Source organism: Rutidosis leptorrhynchoides, chromosome 4 (genome assembly GCF_046630445.1).
Source record: "Rutidosis leptorrhynchoides isolate AG116_Rl617_1_P2 chromosome 4, CSIRO_AGI_Rlap_v1, whole genome shotgun sequence".
NCBI classification, from domain to species: Eukaryota; Viridiplantae; Streptophyta; class Magnoliopsida; order Asterales; family Asteraceae; genus Rutidosis; species Rutidosis leptorrhynchoides.
The window spans coordinates 87,707,486-87,731,130 of NC_092336.1; positions in this window are offsets into that span (position 1 = coordinate 87,707,486).

Below are 23,645 nucleotides of genomic sequence, written 5' to 3' on the forward strand. Positions count from 1 at the left end.
ACAAGCAAAACATTCCTCGAATGAATTATGTGGACGTGATAATTGCCACCATTGAATTATGTGGACGTGATAATTGCCACAGTTGATATGAATATTTTTTCCCCTGATTATTATTGCTTGGTAACCTAAGAATTAGAATCGGGTATGGCCCTAATTCACGTGAATCCTAAAGATAGCTACCGGGTTTAACACCCCCGCCCAGAATGTTCATTAGACGGAAGGGCTAGTGGGCATGGTGTTTAGTACTTCGAAGTTTATATGATTATTATACAGACGAGATGTTCTGTTTTGGGGATATTATTATGTGCATTATATGTTAAGGTCGGTTACCAAGCCAAGCTATGAAAGCAATTAAAAGTGAATGTTATGTATCGAGAGAATGATTTTATACACAGGTTATGTGTATGTTATTTTGTGCACAAGATATGTGTACGGTTACTAAGATTTATGAAAAATGATTTCGTACACGAGAAAGATGTACTGTATTTAAAAGATATCGCATGTACATTACAGGTGGGTATAGGATTCGGGCCCATTTATACCATGCATGATTTAAATCTTGTGGTCTATCAAAATGATGAATTTTATTGTTTTATGATAAACTTATGAACTCACCAACCTTTTGGTTGACACTTGAAAGCATGTTTATTCTCAGGTATGAAAGAAACATTCCGCTGTGCATTTGCTCATATTAGAGATATTACTTAGAGTCATTCATGACATATTTCAAAATACGTTGCATTCGAGTCATCGAGTTCATCAAGATTATTATTAAGTCAATTATAGTTGGAGGTATTATGAAATAGTATGCTTGCCGTTAACTTTCGATATAAAGAAAGTTTGTCTTTTAAAAACGAATGCAATGTTTGTAAAATGTATCATATAGAGGTCAATTACCTCGCGATGTAATCAACTATTGTGAATCGTTTATATTGTATATGAACGGTGCATTTCAGTTGGTATCAGAGCGGTGGTCTTAGCGAACTAGATCTTGCATTAGTGTGTCTATCTGATAGTTGTTTAGATGCATTAATGAGTCTGGACTTCGACCGTGTCTGCATGTCAAAAGTTTTGCTTATCATTTCTTGTCGGAAATTACCTGCTTATCATTCTTAGTCTAGACACGTCTTACTGCCTCTATTGCATAGACTGTGTATAGATAAATTCATATCTTAGCGTATCTGTTATTGTTACCTTTGCCTGACAACTTCCGTAGATTCCTCCGTGACTTATGGGATTTTAGTATATTATATATGCATATGTAAATTATGTATTGCAGGGTACTAATCTACATCCTATAATCTATTTCATATCAAAAATCCTTCATCTGATCGTACGAGATGAATCCCTCAACCAGTTCGAGTCCCTCAGATTTAGATAGCTATTCCGATAATTATTCCGACAGCTATTCCGACATGGATATTCACCTAAGCTCCGGAAGCGGTGTCACCAGAATGAATCAATCAATCAGCCATCCCCAATTCATCTGATGGGTTCGTAGTCGACTTAATCAATGGAGACCCGAAGAAGGCGATCCCTTCCATCAACCGAATTCACCTCTTGACAATGAACCTGAAGCGTTTACCGGCGAACCTGTTCAAGACACCATTTTCTCTCTCATTTCCATAGTATCTCGTCACGATCATATACTATCTCAGATTCTAAACCTCATTCATCCGCTCGTCCGAACCGACAATCATTCTGGTATAATAGAAGAAGTCAATGAGCTTCGCGCCCTAGTTGTAGCCTTGGAAAAGATAGTGCAAAACGTACCAGCTTCAACAACATCACCGACACCAACAGTATCACCAATATCAATACCAGTACCACCAACAACCCAAGCATCAACATCACATGCCTCAACATCTCATTCTGTACCTCGAGTATAATCATCGTTCTACATGACGTTATACATCTTCGTTCTTCATGATGATTATGTAATCTCTAATGTTTTAGAGATTATGTATTCTAGTTCTAATGGTAAATCAAATGAGATTAATATCATATTAACTCATTAAATCCATGATTACATCTGAAGAAAATATATATGTATATATGTTTTCATAAAGGTTGTAATTAAAAATTCTTTTGTACAAACTGTTAATGGTGAAAATATTTTAACGGGTAGGTAATGCCCTAGAAATATTTAGATTTCACATTAATAAGTTACACTGTACATTCTTCGAATCTGATTCAATAGTCATTTACTATCCTACTTACAACCACAGAAGTATGAATCCATTCATCACAGAATAACCATTTTCATTCAATTTCATATTTGGATTTTGACCTATCAGAATCCAACAAGTGGCATAATGAAGAAAATATTGGACAAAATAAAATTTGTTAGAAACAAACAAATTAACTATGAGAAATTTTGTTAAGAATCCACGCTAACAAAATCCTAGCTAACTGTTCCTAGCTAACTGTTAATTTCCTATTACATTATCGCAATTTATTATCGCAATTTTTATTCTCGCAATTTTATTTATCGTCATTTAATTTCTGTTATTTATTTTACGCACTTTAAATATCGAGACACGTATACAAGGTTTTGACATATCATATCGACGCATCTATATATATTATTTGGAATAACCATAGACACTCTATATGCAGTAATGCGAGAGTTAGCTATACAGGGTTGAGGTTGATTCTATAATAATATATATACTTTGAGTTGTGATCGAGTCTGAGACATGTACACGGGTCACGATACGTATTAATTAATTCGAATATTATATATTGAATTATATATGAATTATTGGACTGTTAACAGTGGACTATCAACTGTGGACTAATGACATTGGACAATTAAAATAAATTAAAATATTGATTATAACATATGAAACTAAACATTTCTTCAAGTTTGCCACTTGATTTCATCTTAAACCTCAATTGTATCTTAACGATTAAAATCTGCGTTCAAACCTATCATGATTCTTGAAAACACCTCGATTGAGAGAATGAACCAACCGCATTTCATCTACGGAAGGAAAGATTTATGCATATAGTTATGCACCTGAAAAACTCTCGGAAACTGAGTAAACGTTTAACACATAGCTGTGCTAATTCCTTTATTGTTATTATTACCCAAAATAACTTTGCAGTTCTTTTTCAAAATAGCCAATTTTATCACAGCTCCAACAAGACAGCTTCGACTTTTCATTCAAAACATCCTTATTATAACCTTGATATATATGCATGCTCATTTATTGTTACTGGAGAACCTTTTATATTCCACCATATTACCATCATCGTTTAATCAACTAAAACACACAATTTTTCCTGAAACCATCTCGGATTGATGACCGACGACTCATATGTGGCTGCATTAAATGCAGAGGAAATAGTAAAATTGTAGATGGCCTGAATGGCCAAGAGTTGATGATAAAAGAATGGAGTGTTGAGAACGCTCGGTAGAAAATTTGGTACTGAAAAACGGATTAAGCACATCATGAAGGAGACCAAGGACAAATACAAGGACCAAACCCTATATTCAAAGAATCCAGGTAATTCTGGATCTGATGAAATCTTTAGAGAATATATTACTCCGAAGTCATGTTAAAATCTTGCGGAAAATTTTTCTTCATCAACCTTCAAACTTAGAAATTCCAAAATATCATCATAAATATCTTCGATATTTCTGAAGATATTTTCATAAATATTCTCATCCGAAATTATATATCTCTTCGTGTTTTCTGTATTTCATTATATTGGAAACTTCTATAAAATCTAAGTATAAATTATGAATGAATTGTGGAGAAGTGTTGGGAATTGAAGCATGAGTTAGTATAATATAATGACGCCCGGCCAACGTGATTATATTACAGTAAGTCATGTTGAATTTCTAATGAAACGTGATGATGGTTCACAGTAGATCATACCATTATCATGTGCCATGTTACATAACTCTTTCATTCTGCTTAACTTTTGAACATATCAAGAAAATATATTCTTGATAGTTCTATTCTCAGCGATTCGGGTAATTTGACAAATCAAATCGCGCGATTACGTTCTTTCTTGTTTAGAACATTAAGTTCATTCGAAACTCCATACTTACAAATTCTGGACCATTACTCGCTTTACTAGAGGTCGAGAAGAGAATAAGAAGGCAAAGAGCTCCGAAACATAAGGGAAGATATAAAACTCGACAATAACACAGAAATCACAAACCATGTACATTAATACGAATAGCAATATAAAGACACGGGAGTATGATAAACACAATAACCCCAAGGTAATAGTAGAAGTGAATAGGTCCCTCCGGTGGTAGATGAAAAAGGAGAATGATCGATATGAAAGTCAGGAAAATATCCAGAATTAAAACTGGATGAAGCATATTAACCGATGATTTAAAAGTATGAATTAAAATATAGAAAATGGAAGTGGTGGGAAATAATGGAACGGAAAAAAAATTTAATTTATAATGAAAATATCAGACAGAGTAACGCAAATCACCGTATTTAATTATAGAGATCTTAATTTCCTTACCCACCGAAGAATCAAATCTTTTAGATTTCGAAGATTTTCTTTACATCCATTGAACTCTGGAAATCAATCGAATCTATGTCAAAAGATATGATGAAACGTTATTTACTCATTTCACTCTTTTGTGATAGCTTCATTCGTACTATTCGAATAACCGAATTGTTTTATCCATATTACTCAATGATGATAATTTTTTTTTTATCAACTCATATTCATCATGAAAACATTTTTATTGTTACCCATGACCATCTCACTCAAATTTCGGGACGAAATTTCTTTAACGGGTAGGTACTGTGACGACCCGATAATTTCCGACCAAAATTTAAACTTAATCTTCATATGTTTCCGACAGGATAAGCAAAGTCTGTAAGGTTGAGTCTCAAAAAGTTTGAACTGTTTCATATATTCGTTTGACCTTCGACTGCTCTGGACGATTCACGAACAATTAATTGTAAATAGATATGTGTGTATGTATATATAAATAATAATTCGAAATATAATTTGAAATATTATATGTTGTTGATATTAAAATTAATTATGTAAAATAAAATAAAAATATGATATTATGAAAATTATTATTTAAAACACATACATATAAATAAAATATATAGAATATATATTTTAGTGATTTCGAAGTTATTTAGTAAACGACGGTAACGCTAAATTATAATTCGATCGATAATAAATGTGTTAAAAAGGAACTTATGTGATTTTAAAATAAACGGTGATTCAAAAATAAGTTATATAAAGTATAGGCTTATTAAAAATATATTAGGAACTATTTATTGAGTTTTAAATTTTTTTTTATATTTTACTTGGGGTTGAGAGTGAATAATTAATGTAATTTTTATTTAATAGTTAATACTCAAATTTTATACCATAATGACCAAAATAAATAAATATACTTAAGTTAAAAATATAGAATTTTTCTGAATACTTTTATCCGCTACTGATTAACAACGGAACACGAAATAAACCATTAAATATTATGTTGACAATAAAAATCCTATTAAGGTGCGACTGTGTACTGTTTCTCCCTGAATTATGATTTAGTGTATATTATTATTAATTATTAATATAATGTTATTTATTAATTATTAAAATTAAATATAATAAAAACAAATAAGTATATGAATGTTGTTACATATCACCATCTGAAATATTCCCTGTCTCCCAAAAATTCGATCCGTGATATTTTCATTTGATTGCAAGTTTAATTAGTTAATCATTATCATTATTGCATCCACTTAATCCTTTGTGGAACACAGCACACTAGATGCAATACATATCCCTATTTCCTCTATACTTTCTAAAAATTCAATCTAATATGTATACTTATATGCTTACAAAGATAAATAACCAACTTCCTTTGTTCTCCATTTAAATCACCATTTGAACTTACCACTTTAATTTTCTGTTTCTTCTTTATTTGAACACAATACGCCACCCACTGTTAACGAACCACCACTATGAACCATCAAAAACCCACTCAAATCGAAACCGTTAAACACTCACCATCATATATATCTTTATGATTAATGACCCACTGCTGCTATCGGTTATGTTTTTCATCAAATAACCAAAGAACTGAATATGCTATAACTTGAGGATACAATGTAAGTTGCATATTCATCTTGTCGATTTTAAATTTCATCCGAGTACTTTAGTTAAACTATCTGTTAAGTTGTTTTCTATTTACGATCCACCATCTCTCTCTTCCAATTCTTGTCACCTAAAACCATGAACAACCATCACTTCCATTCACCACTAACATCACGATAATCAACTTGCTCGATCACCCTACTAGCAACTGCCACCACTGTAATCTCTCTCATCCTCTCTCTCTCTCTATATCTCTCACACTCATATGCTAGTACTGTTTCTACACATCGTAAACTGAGGTGGCGAGTTCTAAATTGGTACCAACAGACATCGAAAACCACCATTTACCATTCCTTGCAAACTACTATATTTTTTTTCTCTCTTCTATTTAGACCAACATCGAACTGCTGCAGCTACAGATTGGTTGTTCACTTCTGCTCATCAAAACCATCAACCCTATTCTGCCTTCTGTTCGATTACAGCCCAAAAAATTTATACTGTACGCGTTCTTGATTCTGTGACGTTACAACAAATAATGATGATGAACATTGTAGATGATGATGACAATAATGTATTACGAGTACTTTTAGACCATATAGACAAAGGTGTTAAATAATTAATTAATATAGGTAATTAATAATTTGAATAAAGGGGTCGCATGTGTTTATCGTTGATAGCAACATTAGTGGAGCCAAGAGGTATCATGAAAGATCAAACATAATGATCACATGATAAGAGTAATATAATACACATTCCATTTTCATATGGATCAAATGAATGGACACAGGTATGGGTCGGATCTAGATGTTCGGTACAACTCATACCTTACATTAGGTCATATACACACTAATATAATTGGGCAGTATTATCCTTTCATGTATTGGACTTGCAAATTGGGTTTGTGAATTGTTATTGGGTCGCCATTTTTAATTGGGCCGTGAACATGGTTACTAATTGGGCCGTGAACATACTCGGGTTATTGGGCCAAGATAGGCCTGGACATATGGCGTATTTTAGTGGTTACGAACAAAAATGCACAAAGCATGTCGAATTGTGTTACTATGGCAGCAAATCAACAAAGATGATGAAGGTAAATTTAAACGAATGTAAATAAATAAGATATGAAAATATAATCAGAAAATAACTTATGGATGAATAGTTAAGGGGTTTTATGAGTGAACGAGAGGTCATGGGTTCGAACCTGGTATTGGGCATTTTTTTAGGATTACTTCTTTGAGGTAGTTTTCTATTATTAATATTATTAATATTATTGTTATTATTATCATTTTTATAATTACTACTATTAATATTATTACTAGTATCATGTTTATTAAAAACTAGTCTTTTTATTAAAGTATCACTTTTATTATTATTATCATTATTAGAAAAATTATCATTTTTATCAAAACTATTATTATCATATTCATTATTAAACTTAATCATTATCATTACTAAAGATTATTATTATAAATATTATTAGTATAGCTATTATTATTATCACTATTAATATTATTTTTAAATATTATTTTTATTACTAGTATTATTAACATTTTTTTATATATTATTTTAACAAAAGATAATTATGTAAAGATATAAATATTACATATATCATAAGTATAACTAAAGTTACTATAACATATATAAATAAACAAAACATTTGAAATAATAAATGCATTATTATTTTAAATAAGTAATATATTATATAAGTAATATATATAAACTGGTTTGATTACTATTACATGTTAATTAGAGGTGTTAATATATATATACTTGATATAGGTTCGTGAATCCGAGACCAACCTTGTACTTGTTCAATGTCGTCATATGTATTTTTACTACAAAATACAGTATGGTGAGTTCATTTGATTCCCTTTTACTCTTTACATTTTTGGGACTGAGAATACATGCGTTGCTTTTACAACTGCTTTATTAAATGCTTTTGAAATACATTTTGAACTGCGAATACATGAAATGCTTTTATAAATGTTTGACGAGATAGACACAAGTAAAACATTCCTCGAATGAATTATGTGGATGTGATAATTGCCACCATTGAATTATGTGGACGTGATAATTACCACAGTTGATATGAATATTTTTCCCCTGATTATTATTGCTTGGTAACCTAAGAATTAGAATCGGGTATGGCCCTAATTCACGCGAATCCTAAAGATAGCTACCGGGTTTAACACCCCCACCCAGAATGTTCACTAGACGGAAGGTCTAGTGGGCGTGGTGTTTAGTACTTCGAAGTTTATATGATTATTATACAGACGAGATGTTCTGTTTTGGGGATATTATTATGTGCATTATATGTTAAGGTCGGTTACCAAGCCAAGCTATGAAAGCAATTAAAAGTGAATGTTATGTATCGAGAGAATGATTTTATACACAGGTTATGTGTATGTTATTTTGTGCACAAGATATGTGTACGGTTACTAAGATTTATGAAAAATGATTTCGTAAACGAGAAAGGTGTACTGTATTTAAAAGATATAGCATGTACATTACAGGTGGGTATAGGATTCGGGCCCATTTGTACCATGCAGGATTTAAATCTTGTGGTCTATCAAAATGATGAATTTTATTGTTTTATGATAAACTTATGAACTCACCAACCTTTTGGTTGACACTTGAAAGCATGTTTATTCTCAAGTATGAAAGAAACATTCCGCTGTGCATTTGCTCATATTAGAGATATTACTTGGAGTCATTCATGACATATTTCAAAATACGTTGCATTCGAGTCGTCGAGTTCATCAAGATTATTATTAAGTCAATTATAGTTGGAGGTATTATGAAATAGTATGCTTGCCGTCAACTTTCGATATAAAGAAAGTTTGTCTTTTAAAAACGAATGCAATGTTTGTAAAATGTATCATATAGAGGTCAATTACCTCGCGATGTAATCAACTATTGTGAATCGTTTATATTGTATATGAACGGGGAATTTTAGAGGTCGTTTCGGAAAGTTGTCCTAGGCCGTCCCTCGACAAAATTTTAAAATTTGTCTTTTTGAAGCGTTGTTTTAAAAGCAAAGATTTTTGGGGTTTTTAATGTTTTTGGCATACTTTAATTCAATAAGATTAAAAATAATGATAATAAAAGTTCTCGTCCCTCCCTCGGGTAAAGCAATTTCGGTTCAAAGACCTAGTCTTCAACTCACGACGAATTTTAAAAATCATATTTTTAACTTAGCGAAATAAAGTAAATTTTTGTTTTTAAATTCATACAACTTAAATTTAAAATGCATAAAATTCAAAATTAATATTAAAAATTCACACCAAACTTAAATTTAATTTTGTTTTTATACATACAAACTTATATTAAAAATATTAATTTTTCAAATATTTACAATTTTAAATATATTGATTTAAAAAGTTTACAATATCAATTTAATATTTATAAATTAATTTTAAAAACATGATAAAAATAAAATTAAAAATCTTTTTGGCTTTTATCCCACTTTAGTCAATCAAATATTATTAAAAATATACGCCCCTCTTTTCGGTAAAGTAATTTCAGTTCCATAACCTAATTTAACTCATGACAAATTTTTGAAATATTTTGAGTTGATTGATTAAAGATATTTATACCTTAAGAATAAACGTTAAATTTCGCAGTGATATAATAAATTTTTGTATGATATCAATAATTTCGGTCGCAAGACCTAATTTCATCGAATACCAATTTAATACTTTATAGCAAACAAATTAGCGTTTATTATCAAAAGGTTAAAAATAAAAATAAAAATAAAAAATGGAAATGAAAACTGTACAAACTTACCTGTGAAATATATTTCTTAGTGATATGCTCTAGCCCACTCATAAGATAGTCGGACTAATTGGTTTTCCATGGCTACATAGGCGTAACCTCGAGCATTCAACATTTTTTCTTCTAAACATATGAACGGTCCGTCTCTGCATAAAGTAACAAATTCGGTGTTTGAATAGGTTTGATTATTTGAACATTTACCTTCGTGTGACCATTTTCCGCATTTGTGACATCTTTCAAGGTGTCGTGCTCTTCTTTTCGCTGCGGATTTTGATTTTCCTTTACCAAATTGTAACTTATTATCTTCGCATCTGGATTCTTTTCTTACTCCGTCCAATTTTTCTTTGATTACTGATACCAGTTCACTCGGAAGTGTGTCATTATTACGTTTAGTAATCAAAGCGTGTAGCATTTGACCATGGTTTAGTTCACAGGAAGTCTTCATTTCGTAAAAACCTAAAAAAAATAAAAATTCAGAATGGGGGGAGAAGACTAGTTCTTTAGGGTCTGCTAGGGAAAGACCATTCGGGTTCCATTTTCGAGAACTACACGAAAACAGAAAATCTAACTCTAACAGAAATAAATATTATCCTTTTAAAGACTTGATTCTCCCCACACTTAGTTAGCTGTGGTATCGAAATTGTGATTAACTTCGTTGTCGACTTCCATCGAACTATTTATGTAGTGTTTAACTCTGTGACCATTAACCTTAAATTCAATCCCATTTGAATTTATTAATTCTACTGTTCCGTATGGGAAAACTCTTTTGACTATGAATGGTCCAGACCATCTTGATTTCAATTTTCTAGGAAATAGCTTGAATCGTGAATTGAAAAGAAGAACTCTGTCTCCTTCTTTAAATTCTTTTGAACTTCTGATTCTTTTATCATGCCATTTCTTCGTTCTTTCCTTATAGATTAATGAATTTTTCGTATGCTTCATGTCTTAATTCTTCTAATTCGTTTAATTGATTTAACCGTAGACGTCCGGCTTCATGTAAATCAAGATTACATGTCTTCAAAGCCCAAAATGCTTTGTGTTCAATTTCTACTGGAAGATGACATGCTTTTCCGTAAACGAGTCTAAAAGGTGTGGTTCCAATTGGAGTTTTGTAGGCTGTTCTAAAAGCCCAGAGTGCATCCTCCAATTTAATGGACCATTCCTTCGGATTTGATCCTACGGTTTTCTCTAGAATACATTTTAAAGCTCGGTTGGTATTTTCAACTTGTCCACTTGTTTGTGGATGATAAGTAGTGGAGATTTTATGAGTTACTCCATATCTTTTAAGAACTTTCTCAAGTTGATTATTACAGAAATGAGTTCCCCGATCACTTATTAAAGCTTTCGGTGTTCCATACCTTGCAAAAAGACGTTTTAAAAAGTTGACTACAACTCGTGCATCGTTAGTCGGGAGAGCTTGTGCTTCCGCCCATTTAGATACATAATCAATGGCTACGAGAATGTATAGATTATTATGAGATTTTGGAAATGGACCCATAAAGTCAATACCCCAAATGTCAAATACTTCACATACTTGAATGACATTTTGTGGCATTTCATCACGTTGACTTATTTTTCTGGCCCTTTGACAAGCATCACAGGATTTGCAAAGAAGATGTGCGTCTTTGAAAATTGTAGGCCAATAGAATCCAGCATTATAAACTTTTCTTGCTGTGAGTTGAGGCCCATAATGCCCTCCTGTTGGTCTTGTGTGACAATGGTTTAAGATTTTACTAGCTTCATTTCCGAACACACATCGGCGTATTATTCCATCTGGACAACTTTTAAACAAATGTGGATCTTCCCAGAAATAGTGTTTTATATCACTAAAGAATTTCTTTCGTTTTTGGTACGATAATCCTTTTTCAAGGAATCCACATACTAAGTAGTTTGCATAGTCTGTAAACCATGAAATTTCATTATGATCTATCTTCAATAGATATTCATCAGGAAAGTTGTCTTGTATGGCCGATTCATTTAGAACTTCTAATTCAGGATTTTCAAGACGAGAAAGATGATCAGCGGCGATATTTTCTGCTCCTCTTTTATCTCAGATTTCAATATCAAACTCTTGTAAGAGTAAGATCCAACGGATTAATCTTGGTTTAGCATCTTGTTTCGAAAATAGGTATCTAAGAGCAGAATGGTCGGTTTAGACCACCGTTTTTGCTAGAACGAGATATGAACGCAATTTGTCAAAAGCAAAGACAATAGCAAGGAGTTCCTTTTCAGTAGTTGTGTAATTTGTTTGTGCTCCTTGTAACATCTTACTAGCATAATATATAGGTTGAAATTTTTTTTCAATCCTTTGTCCTAAAACGGCTCCCATTGCAAAATCACTTGCATCGCACATAAGTTCAAACGGTAGATTCCAATTTGGAGTTATCATGATCGGCGCATTAGTGAGTTTATCTTTAAGAATATTAAAAGATTTGATGCATTCATCTGAAAAGATGAATGGAGCATCCTTTTCTAGGAGTTTATTCATAGGAGTGGCAATTTTAGAAAAATCTTTTATGAAACGTCGGTAAAAACCGGCATGCCCTAGAAAAATCCTAACTCCTCTAACATTGGTGGGATGTGGAAGTTTAGCAATTACATCTACTTTAGCTCTATCCACTTCAATTCCTTCCTTTGAAATTTTATGACCAAGAACGATGCCTTCTTTAACCATGAAATGGCATTTCTCTCAATTAAGAACTAGATTTGATTGTTCGCATCTAATCAGCATTCGTTCAAGATTAACTAAACATGATTTAAATGTATCACCGAAGAATGAAAAGTCATCCATGAAAACTTCCATGCATTCTTCTATCATGTCGTGAAAAATCGCCATCATGCACCTTTGAAAGGTTGCAGGGGCGTTGCAAAGTCTAAATGGCATGCGTTTGTAAGCAAAAGTACCATAAGGTCACGTGAATGTGGTTTTCTCTTGCTCTTCGGGTGCTATTGGAATTTGAAAATATCCGGAAAATCCATCAAGAAAACAATAGTAACTGTTTCCGGCTAATCTTTCCAACATTTGATCAATAAAAGGTAAGGGAAAGTGATCTTTTCTGGTGGCGTCATTTAATTTTCTATAATCAATACATACACGCCATTCTGTTACAGTCCTAGTAGGAATAAGCTCATTTTTCTCATTTGTAATGACAGTCATGCCACCCTTCTTAGGTACGCATTGAACTGGGCTTACCCACGGACTATCAGAAATTGGATAAATTAAATCTGCATCTAGCAGTTTAATAATTTCTTTCTTAACTACATCTTGCATATTAGGATTTAGTCTTCGTTGGCATTGCACATACGTTTTATGACCTTCTTCCATAAGGATTTTATGTGTGCAATACGAAGGACTTATTCCTTTAATATCATGAATCTTCCATGCAATGGCTGGTTTATGAGCTTTCAACACAGAAATGAGTTGTGATTTCTCATTTTCAGTAAGAGAAGACGATATTATTACAGGTAATTCAGATTCACCATGTAAATAAGCATATTCCAAATGGTTTGGAAGTGGCTTTAACTCTAATGTCAGAGGTTCTTCTATCGATGATTTATATCGATATCTGTCTTCTTCTTTTAGCATTTGAATTTCTTCTGTTGTTGGTTCATATTCATTAGCTATTAGTGTAATTAACATTTCAGTTTCATCAATTGGTTCAGTACCTTCTCCTAAAGAACATTCTCCTGTTCCTTGTAATTCTGGAAATTCTTCTAACAATTCTGCATGTGAATCTATAGTTTGAATATAATAACATGTATCATCTGCAGATTGCGGTTGTTGCATAGCTTTATCAACTTAAAAGGTAACACTCTCGTCCTCTATACTTAGGGTCAGTTTCTTACCAAACACGTCTATCATTGCTTTAGCCGTGTTTAAGAATGGTCTTCCTAATATGAGAGGAACTTGAGAATCTTCTTCCATGTCCAGAACAAGAAAATCTACTGGAAATACTAAAGTACCAACTTTAACTAGCATGTTTTCCATTATCCCTCTAGGATATTTTATTGATCGATCGGCTAGTTGTATGCTTATTCTTGTTGGTTTCAATTCTCCAAGGTCTAGTTTAGTGTATAGTGAATACGGCATTAGATTTATACTAGCACCTAAGTCTGCCAATGCTTCTATTGAACTAAGACTACCCAGAAAACATAGAATTGTGAAACTTCCTGGATCAGATAGTTTTTCTGGTATCTTATTCAACAGCACTGCTGAACAATTAGCATTCATAGTAACAACCGAGAGTTCTTCCATTTTCTTTCTATTTGAGATTAGATCTTTAAGAAATTTAGCATATCTAGGCATTCCTGAAATCACATCAATGAAAGGAAGATTTACATTTATCTGTTTAAACATATCCAAGAATTTGGATTGCTCGGCTTCAAGTCTTTCTTTTTTCATTTTACTCGGGTAAGGAAGTGGTGGTTGGTATGGTTTAACATAAGGTTTAGCCTTAACTGTGTTATCTTCATTAACCTTTTCAACTACCGGTTCTGTTTCCTTATCTTGATCAGGTTGTGGTTCTTGTGGAGTAAGAATAGCTTCATCAGAAATTACAGGTATTTCAGGTGGTTTAAGTGTTGTACCACTTCTTGTGGTAATAGCTTTAGCTGTTTCATTCCGGGGGTTAGCATTTGTATCACTAGGTAGACTTCCCGGTTTTCTTTCACCTATTAACCTTGCTAGGTTACTTACTTCTTGTTCCAAATTTTAAATAGAAGCTTGTTGATTTTTAAATGCTTGAGCATTTTGTTCATTGGTTTGTTTTTGAGATGTGAAAAACTGCGTTTGAGTTTCAACTAGCTTCGTCATCATATCTTCAAAATTCGGCTTTTTATCATCGGTTTGTGGTGGTTTGTTTTGAAAATTAGGTCTTTGCTGGTTGTAAGTATTGTTGGATACTTGTTTATTGCTAGGACTTTATTGATTGTTGTATGGAATATTTCGGTTATAATTCTGATTTTGATTGTAAATTGATCTTGGCAGTTGATAATTATTTTGATAATTATTTCCAGGCCTTTGGTTTAGATATGAAACATTCTCTCTTTGTTCCATTGTTAGTTCAATACTGAGACAATCTTTTGTCAAATGTGGTCCTCCACACTGCTCACAACTAATTCGTATTGAGTGGATATCTTTAGTCATCTTTTCCATTCGTCTCTAGACAGCATCTATCTTTGCAGAAATGGAATCTAAGTCATGGCTAGAATCGGCTCTAGCTGCTTTAGATGTGAGTGGGAAGCAGTGTTATCAATAATTTTGTAAGCATCAGTTTCTGTTTTCTTCATAATGGAACCACCTGCTGCTATATCTATGTCTTTCCTTGTAGTGATGTTGCATCCTTGGTAGAATATTTGTACTATTTGACAGGTGTCTAAACCATGTTGCGGACATCCTCTTAATAACTTTCCAAATCTTGTCCACGCCTCATATAGAGTTTCATTCGGTTTCTGTGTGAACGTAACAATTTCTCCTTGAAGTCTTACGGCTTTAGATGCCGGAAAGAATTGTTTAAGAAATTTTTCAACTAAAACGTCCCATGTATCAATCGCCCCTTCAGGTAACGATTCCAACCAATCTTTGGCTTCTCCCTTTAAAGTCCAGGGAAATAACATGAGATATATCTGTTCATCCTCAACTTCTCTTATTTTAAATAGTGTGCAGATCCTATTAAAATTACGAAGATGTTCATTTGGATCTTCCTTCGGCGCACCACTAAATTGGCATTGATTAGTCACCATGTGTAGAATTTGTCCTTTGATTTCATAATCTGACGCATTAATGTCTGGATGAGTAATTGCGTGACCTTGGCCAGTGCATTTAGCTCACATTCGGTCTTCCATACTTAGAGGTTCCAGATTTTCCATAATTGAATTTGTTGAATCTGAATCACTAGAGGATTCTGATTTAATGGTTCGTTCCTCAACAATCTCTTTTGAATGATTGGTGGTTCCGGAGGAAAAATTAATGGTTCAGGATCTATGAATCGTCCCTGAATATTCTCCGGATTCTCAATTGTGAGGTCGGGTTCAAAAAATGGATTATCGGAAATTTGAATTGGAGTACTTGGTCGACTGGATGACGATTCTAAAGAAAAATCAACGGCGACAATATTTGCTAAATGTCTTGATCGAGTTACAGGTGGTGAACGTACAAAAGGTGGTGAACGTACAAAAGGTGGTGAACGTTTTGCTCGGTGCATTCACTGAATATCCTATTAGTTTTTAAAAGGAAAGAAAAATTATATAAGTTATCCAATTAATAGACTTTTCTGATTTTGCCCACGTTTCGAATAGCCAAAAGATGCAGCAGAGGGGCAGGATTCGTTTGGTCTCAATATAATTTAGTACTGTTTGGCTCCAATAACCCGGTCCACGTACAAATCCAACTATTACTACGAACCAGAAAATTTTGATGTCTATCAATTTAACCACTTAAAATAAATTTTCGTAATTTTAAGAAATTTAGAGAAGAAGTAGAATAAAAATCTATGTCCTAAAAACTAGAATGACGAGAAATAAGAAAGAAAAAGAGCGTGTCGAAAAAGGTCGAAAAAGAAAAGGGTTGAAAGAAAAAAAATAAATAAAAGGCGTCGAAAAATAAGAAAGAAAAAGAGTGACTTATGAAACCTTAAAACACTCGACTAACCCAACCTTATTACTATCACTAACTTAAAATTAAAATTGCAAATTGAGATTACTAATTGGAGTGATAATTGATACATAGGTAAAAGGCGTCGAAAAATAAAAATAAGAAAGTAGCACGTCGAAACTTAAAAAGGAACTAAAAACTAAGAATTAAAAGTTGCGTCTAAAAATATTAAGGCTTACAAGTAAAACTATATCCCAAATGGCAATATCTTAAAAAGGTACCAAAACTTAAAAAGGCGTCGCAAAATTCTAAAGCACCTAAATCTTAGTCTAAAGAAAAAGCACTTAAGGAATTTTACGGCAAAGCCTAAAAATCTAGAAATAAAAATAACTATGGCAAAAACTATGGATTAAAACTAAATATGAGCGAAAAACACAAATATTACGCTAAAACAATTAAAAGGGACAAAATATAAAAATATACTAAAAGTTGCAAAAAGTACAATTTTTATAAAAATATTATTTTTATATTATTTATTTTATAAAACTATTAATTTTATAATTTAATAAAACTAATTAAACTAAATACATAAATTAATTAAAACTAAACTAAATTAATTAAGTAACAAAACCTAATTAGGGTTTTTAATTAAATAATAATAATAAATTACTCCGTATTAAATGCAGAATTAGTGCTTCTGTTCGTGTCAGGGTGGCTCCGTGAGTCGGGGTTCCATCTGGCAACAAACTCCGCGAGTCGCGGGGTTTGTAAATTCAAACCAGAAGCAGGTTTAAATTCGATAGTTTCTGTTTTTTTTATATATTTTTTTCTTTTCTGTTTTTAATATTTATATAAAATATTTATATTAATTAAATAAAAACTTATGTTTTAAAAACTAAAATAAAAATAGAAATACAGAAATTTTATAAAAGGTGTATATAAAATAGCTTTATTTTTACTAGGAAAAACTATTAAATATGATACAATTTTACACAAGATATTTATTTATTTATAGAATGGATATACTTAAACCTTGCTACAACACTTATAGGAAGTGTACCTAATCGTACAGTAGTGTAGTTTTTAGTAAGTCTGGTTCGTTCCACAGGGAAAATTCTTTAAACAAAGCTTAACGCTATATTAGTTTAATTTATAAAAATACAAATATATATATAAGTAATATTATTATTATAAAGGGGGGGTTTTTACCGTTTAATGACCGGTTTGTCGATTTTTAAAACTTTAGTCGCAGTTAAAACCTAATGTAAAATATTAAAAATAAATACAAGACTTAATTTTAAGCGTAAAGTAAATAACGATAATGAAATTGAGATAAATAAAAGTGCGGTAAAATAAAATTGCAATAATTAAAAAGTATGATAATTAAAAGTGCAATTAAATATAATAACAATAAATAAAAGTGCGATAATTAAAAGTGCAATTAAATATAAAATAAAGGAAATTAAATATGAAATAAAAGAATTATGCTTATTTAAACTTCCGTAATCATGATGTTTGACGTGTTGATTTTAGTTTTATGCCCATGGGTTAATTGTCCTTTATCCTGGATTATTTAATATGTCCGTCTGGTTTTTGTCCATAACAGTCCATCGGTCATAAATTTAAGGTGCGAGTGTCCTCGTCAAATTATCCTTATACCCGAAGTCAAATATTCCAACTAATTGGGGACTTAAACTGTAACAAGGTTTTATTACTTTGTTTAATAATTACACCAGGTTATCGACTGCGTGTAACCCAAGGTTTTAATACTTTGTTATCAATTATGCCAAGTGTCCTTGTACATAATTTCACCCCTGTTTTAATAATTCTATAGACTATTAATCCATTCCCGTGTCCGGTTAAATGAACGATTATTCGTACATATAAATACCCCGCCCATCGTGTCCGATCGAGTGTATATGGTTATTTATAGGGACGTCCAATTGTAAATCTTTATATTAAAATTAACAAACTATCATTTAGTTAAACAAATATAAAGCCCATTAATAGCCCATAGTCTAATTTCCACAAGTGTCGTTCTTTTATCCAAACCCCAATTATGGTACAAAGCCCAATTACCCAATTTTAGTATTTAGCCCAACATCGTGATTACTTAGGATTAAATAAGCATAATAATAACTTAGCTACGAGACATTAATGTAAAAAGGTTGAACATAACTTACAATGATTAAAAATAGCGTAGCGTTACACGGACAGAATTTCGACTTACACCCTTACAACATTCGCTAACATACCCTTATTATTAGGATTTAAAATTAAAATTAAAATTAAAATATAAATTATATATATATATATTTACGTATATAGATAGAGAGGATGGATATATGGATATATAAAACTCGTCGAATTCGCTGGCTTTTATAGGCAGTTTTATCCAGGGAGGCTCCGCAAGTCGCGGCCTTTTTGGCCTTCAAACTCCACAACTCACGGAGTTTGTTTTTACAGCTCATCTCATTTTGGAACCTTTCTTGCCGACGGTTTTAATATATAAATATAATATATATATAATTTATATAATTAATTATATATTATATTATATTTATATACATAGTTAACTTGTAATTTTTAGTCCGTTGCGTCGAGCGTTGAGAGTTGACTCTGGTCCCGGTTCCGGATTTTCGAACGTCCTTGCGTACAATTTAATATCTTGTACTTTGCGTTTTGAATCTTGTACTCTTGTAATTTCGAGACGTTTCTTATCAATAATTGGAACCTCTTTGATTGTATTTTGTACTTTTGAGCTTTTTGGTCGTTTGCGTCTTCAATTCGTCGAATCTGTCTTTTGTCTTCACCTTTTATTATTTAAACGAATATCACTTGTAAATAGAACAATTGCAACTAAAAGCTTGTCTTTCTTGAGGAATAATGCTATGAAATATATGTTCGTTTTTAGCATTATCACGTAGCGTTACACGGACAGAATTTTGACTTACACACTTACAACATTCGCTAACATACCCTTATTATTATTAATCTTAAATTAAAATTAAAATTAAAATTAAAATTAAAATTATAAATTATATATATATATATATATATATATATATATATATATATATATATATATATATATATATATATATATATATATATATATATATATATATATATATATCGTGAGAGAGAGAGAGATTGATGAAAAAGGGATACAAAATTCGTCTGAAAAACGCTGAATTTATAGATCCTGGCCTTACTGTTGCTGCCATGCGATCGCATGGGTTTATAACTGTCAGGCCATGCGATCGCATGGCCCCCTGGGACAGCTCACATTTGCTTGTTTTCTTGTTGCAGACGGTTTTAATATATAATATAATATATATATATATATAATTTTAAGAATTAATTATATATTATATTATATTCATGTGCATAGTTGACTTGTAATTTTTAGTTCGTTGCGTCGAGCGTTGAGAGTTGACTCTGGTCCGGTTCCGGATTTTCGAACGTCCTTTCGTACTATTTAATATCTTGTATTTTGTGTTTCGCGGCTCGTACTCTTGTAATTTTTAGACGTTTCTAATCAATAATTTGAACCACTTTGATTGTACTTTGTACTTTTTAGCTTTTTGGTCATTTGCGTCTTCAATTCGTCAAATCTGTCTTTTGTCTTCACCTTTTATTATTTAAACGAATATCACTTGTAAATAGAACAATTGCAACTAAAAGCTTGTCTTTCTTGAGGGATAATGCTATGAAATATATGTTCATTTTTAGCATTATCAGAAGGAAATCATTGATGGACGGTAAATCCTGTACGAGGGTGGTCGTTGACATGTGTGTTCGGGATTGGACGTGTCTAGATCGACGTGTGAGCCATGGTTGTCTCATGAAGAATCCTATATTTGAAGTGTTGCATACTTAAATTGGTCTTCTAGTCTAAGAAGATGATCTTCGTGTTAGAAGATGGTGGCGATAGAAACCGAGATGTCCCAAGCTAGTAACTAAGAGATTGGATTATCGCTCACCGATATTTTTTTTGTGTCGAAAGACTTCACTTGCTCATAGGATAACGAGTGAAGTGCAGCATGATTCGGGTGTCTCATCCGGCGGTATCAAAAGGAGTTGGTAATTGGCTAGTCTAGAGTTATTGTGGGTTTTGGAATAAACATTGTTGACGGGTTGGCGAAGGTTGTTTAATGTCTCCTTCGAGTGGGAGATTGTTGAGTGCAAAGAAGAATTAAACAAGGAAAGTATTTTCTTGGGCAATAAGGTCAAGACGCGAAAAAGGAAAGTTCCAGAATGTTCTTGCTTGTTCCCTAAGTTGTTTCCTTATTTTGTTTTTGCCTATAAATATGATCATATGTAACCCATAATAATGTGCACAAAAATATAGTGAAAATGTCTTGTTTGCGCCCATGGAGTAAACCCTTCTCCGTGTTTTGGAGTTGGGATGTAACCACGTTAAATCCCCGTGTCGTTTACATTTATCGTTATGCTTTATTTTGTCGTTTACCGTTCGTGGGTTTGGTGATTGGTTTAAATCACCGGTCTTGTTTGGGTTCATAATTCCTAACATCACAATCCCAGAAGCATTATTACAGAAACAACCACTGCCTCCCTGATATAGTAATAATAAAATAATGTTTAACTTATATATATATATATATATATATATATATATATATATATATATATATATATATACTAGGTTTTTGAGCCCGTGCGTTGCACGGGTGTGTAAAAAACCTTGGAAAAAAATTTAATTTGCAGTTCATATTAGTATGTAAATAGCGATACTAAAAAATAGGAAAAGTATAAAAATTATTTAAGAGCCCGTGTTATTGACAATTTAAAAATTCTTTTGGGTTTAAGAGCCCGTGGTGTTGATAAATTTTAAAAAATCCTTTTGAATTTAAGAGCCTGTGATCATGACCAATTTTAAAAGTTCATTCGAGTTTAAACACCCGTGGTGTTGACAAATTTTAAAAGTGATTTTGGGTGGTGTTAATAATTTATTGTCTTTTTTCTCACCATTAATATATTTTTAATAAATAAATTATATACTACATAATATTTAGATTACATTAAAATTTTGTCATGAAACGGAACATTAGTAAAGTATAAGTTATATTATTTTAGAATTATTATATAAAATTATTTTTTGAATAAAAGTGTAACCCGCGAGTTTAATTTTAGAAGAGTTATTAGTAATTTTAGCAAAATAATGGTATTCAGGGGAGTCGTCATGTATAATTAATATTATAATAGTTATATTTGAGTGTTCATAAAATTTAAGGACTTAAACTGTAAATTCAAATCACTTCCATATGTATTGCTAAAAAGAAATGCTCCGTTGGTAGTGCATCGAAGCTCCGTTTCGAATATAATTTATTGTGTTTTGTTCATAAAATTACTTCGAGTTGAACGGTGATGGCGGTGGAACCTAACTCGCGGCGAACAGAAAAATAAATCCATAAAAAAAATTTGGTGAGTTTTAATATACATTCCTAATATAATATATTATATATTAAAAAATCACTAAATCCATGGTTCCTTTTATTTCCAACTTGCCGTAATATTGGTTTCTAATTTACCAACGTGACGGTGGCTTTGTATTGTATTTTATATTAAATGGGTGCATTTGTATTTTATATTAAGGTTTATAATTTATTTATATATTATTTGTTATATATATATCATCTATACATATATATACCCTTAAATAACTTTCAACCACAATCAAGAAAAACTTTTTGGTTATATATATATATATATATATATATATATATATATATATATATATATATATATATATATATATATATATATATACACACATATATATATACATATATATACATATATATATACATATATATACGTATATATATATGGTCATAATCAAGAGGGAAACACTTTTTGGGGGGGAAGTAATTTTTTATTTAAATTTTGGTTGTTTTCGAATTTTTTTTTTCTGACATCAAAATTAGGTAAAAATATGAACATTTAAAAAAGACACTTTGTGACGAATATTATTATTTTGGCAGTAAAATGCTCGAAGAAAAAAATGAAAACATTCAATGCACTGAATGTTTTGAGTTTGAGTTTATTTGCATTGTTTTGTTTTCATCTTGTATGAAGTGTTTTTTTTGAAATTTAGCCCGATTTAGAGTTTAGGGTTTAGGGTTTAGGGTTTAGTGTTTTGGGTTTAGTCCCTAAACCCAAAACCCAAAACTCTAAACCCTAAACCCTAAACATTAAACTCTAAACCGTTCGTGTTAAAATATTCAATCTAAACCTTAATTTCTAAATCCTAAACCCTAATTTCTAACCCCAAAATCCTAATGTCTAAACCCTAATAGCTAAACCCTAATTTTTAACCCCCTAATTTCTAAATCCTAATTTTTAAACCCTAATTTCTAACCCTTTAAAAAAACTCAGAATCAAAACATTCAATGCATTGAATGTTTTAATTTTTTTCTTCGAGCGTTTTACCGTCAAAATAATAACATTCATCATAAAGTGTATTTTTTAAATGTTCATATTTTCATGTGATCTTGATGCGTGAAACAAATTCAAAAACAAAAACAATTACTTCCCCTCTTCCACAAAGTGTATTTTTTTGACGTGGGATGAATTTAAGGCGGAGTTTTTCAAAGAGTACCAAACTTCGGTCGATCTTTCGAGGCTTAAGGACGAGTTGCGTGCTTTGAGGCAAGGGTCAATAGATTTGAACACTCTCAAGTCCATTTTCTTATCGAAGACCCAATTTTTCCTGGAGTACGTCGGGAATGATCATATGTTGAAGGAAGACTTCTATCGAACCTTGAATGACAACTACCAAGAAAAATTAGTAGGAACTAGGTGAAAACTTTTGATGAGTTGTTTGACATAGCTAAGGGTTTTGAGTCGCTCATTCCGAAGAAGAGTGACTTCACTTTTAGCAAGAGAAAGTTTGAAGCTACGAGCCATTCCAACAAGAAGAGTAGGGGTGCGACCGAGAGCGCCGGTAGTGTGAAAAAGGGTGCCTCCAAGGGTTTTGGACCCACGTGTTATAATTGTAGGCGACAAGGGCATATGGCCCGTGATTGTACGAACTCATCTTCTAACAAGATCATTTGTTTTAATTGTCAAAAGGAAGGGCATCGAAGGACGTAATGTCCCGATTTGCGGAATGATCAAGTTAAGAAGCTAGAAAAGGCGGCGGGTACGGCTAAGGGATGAA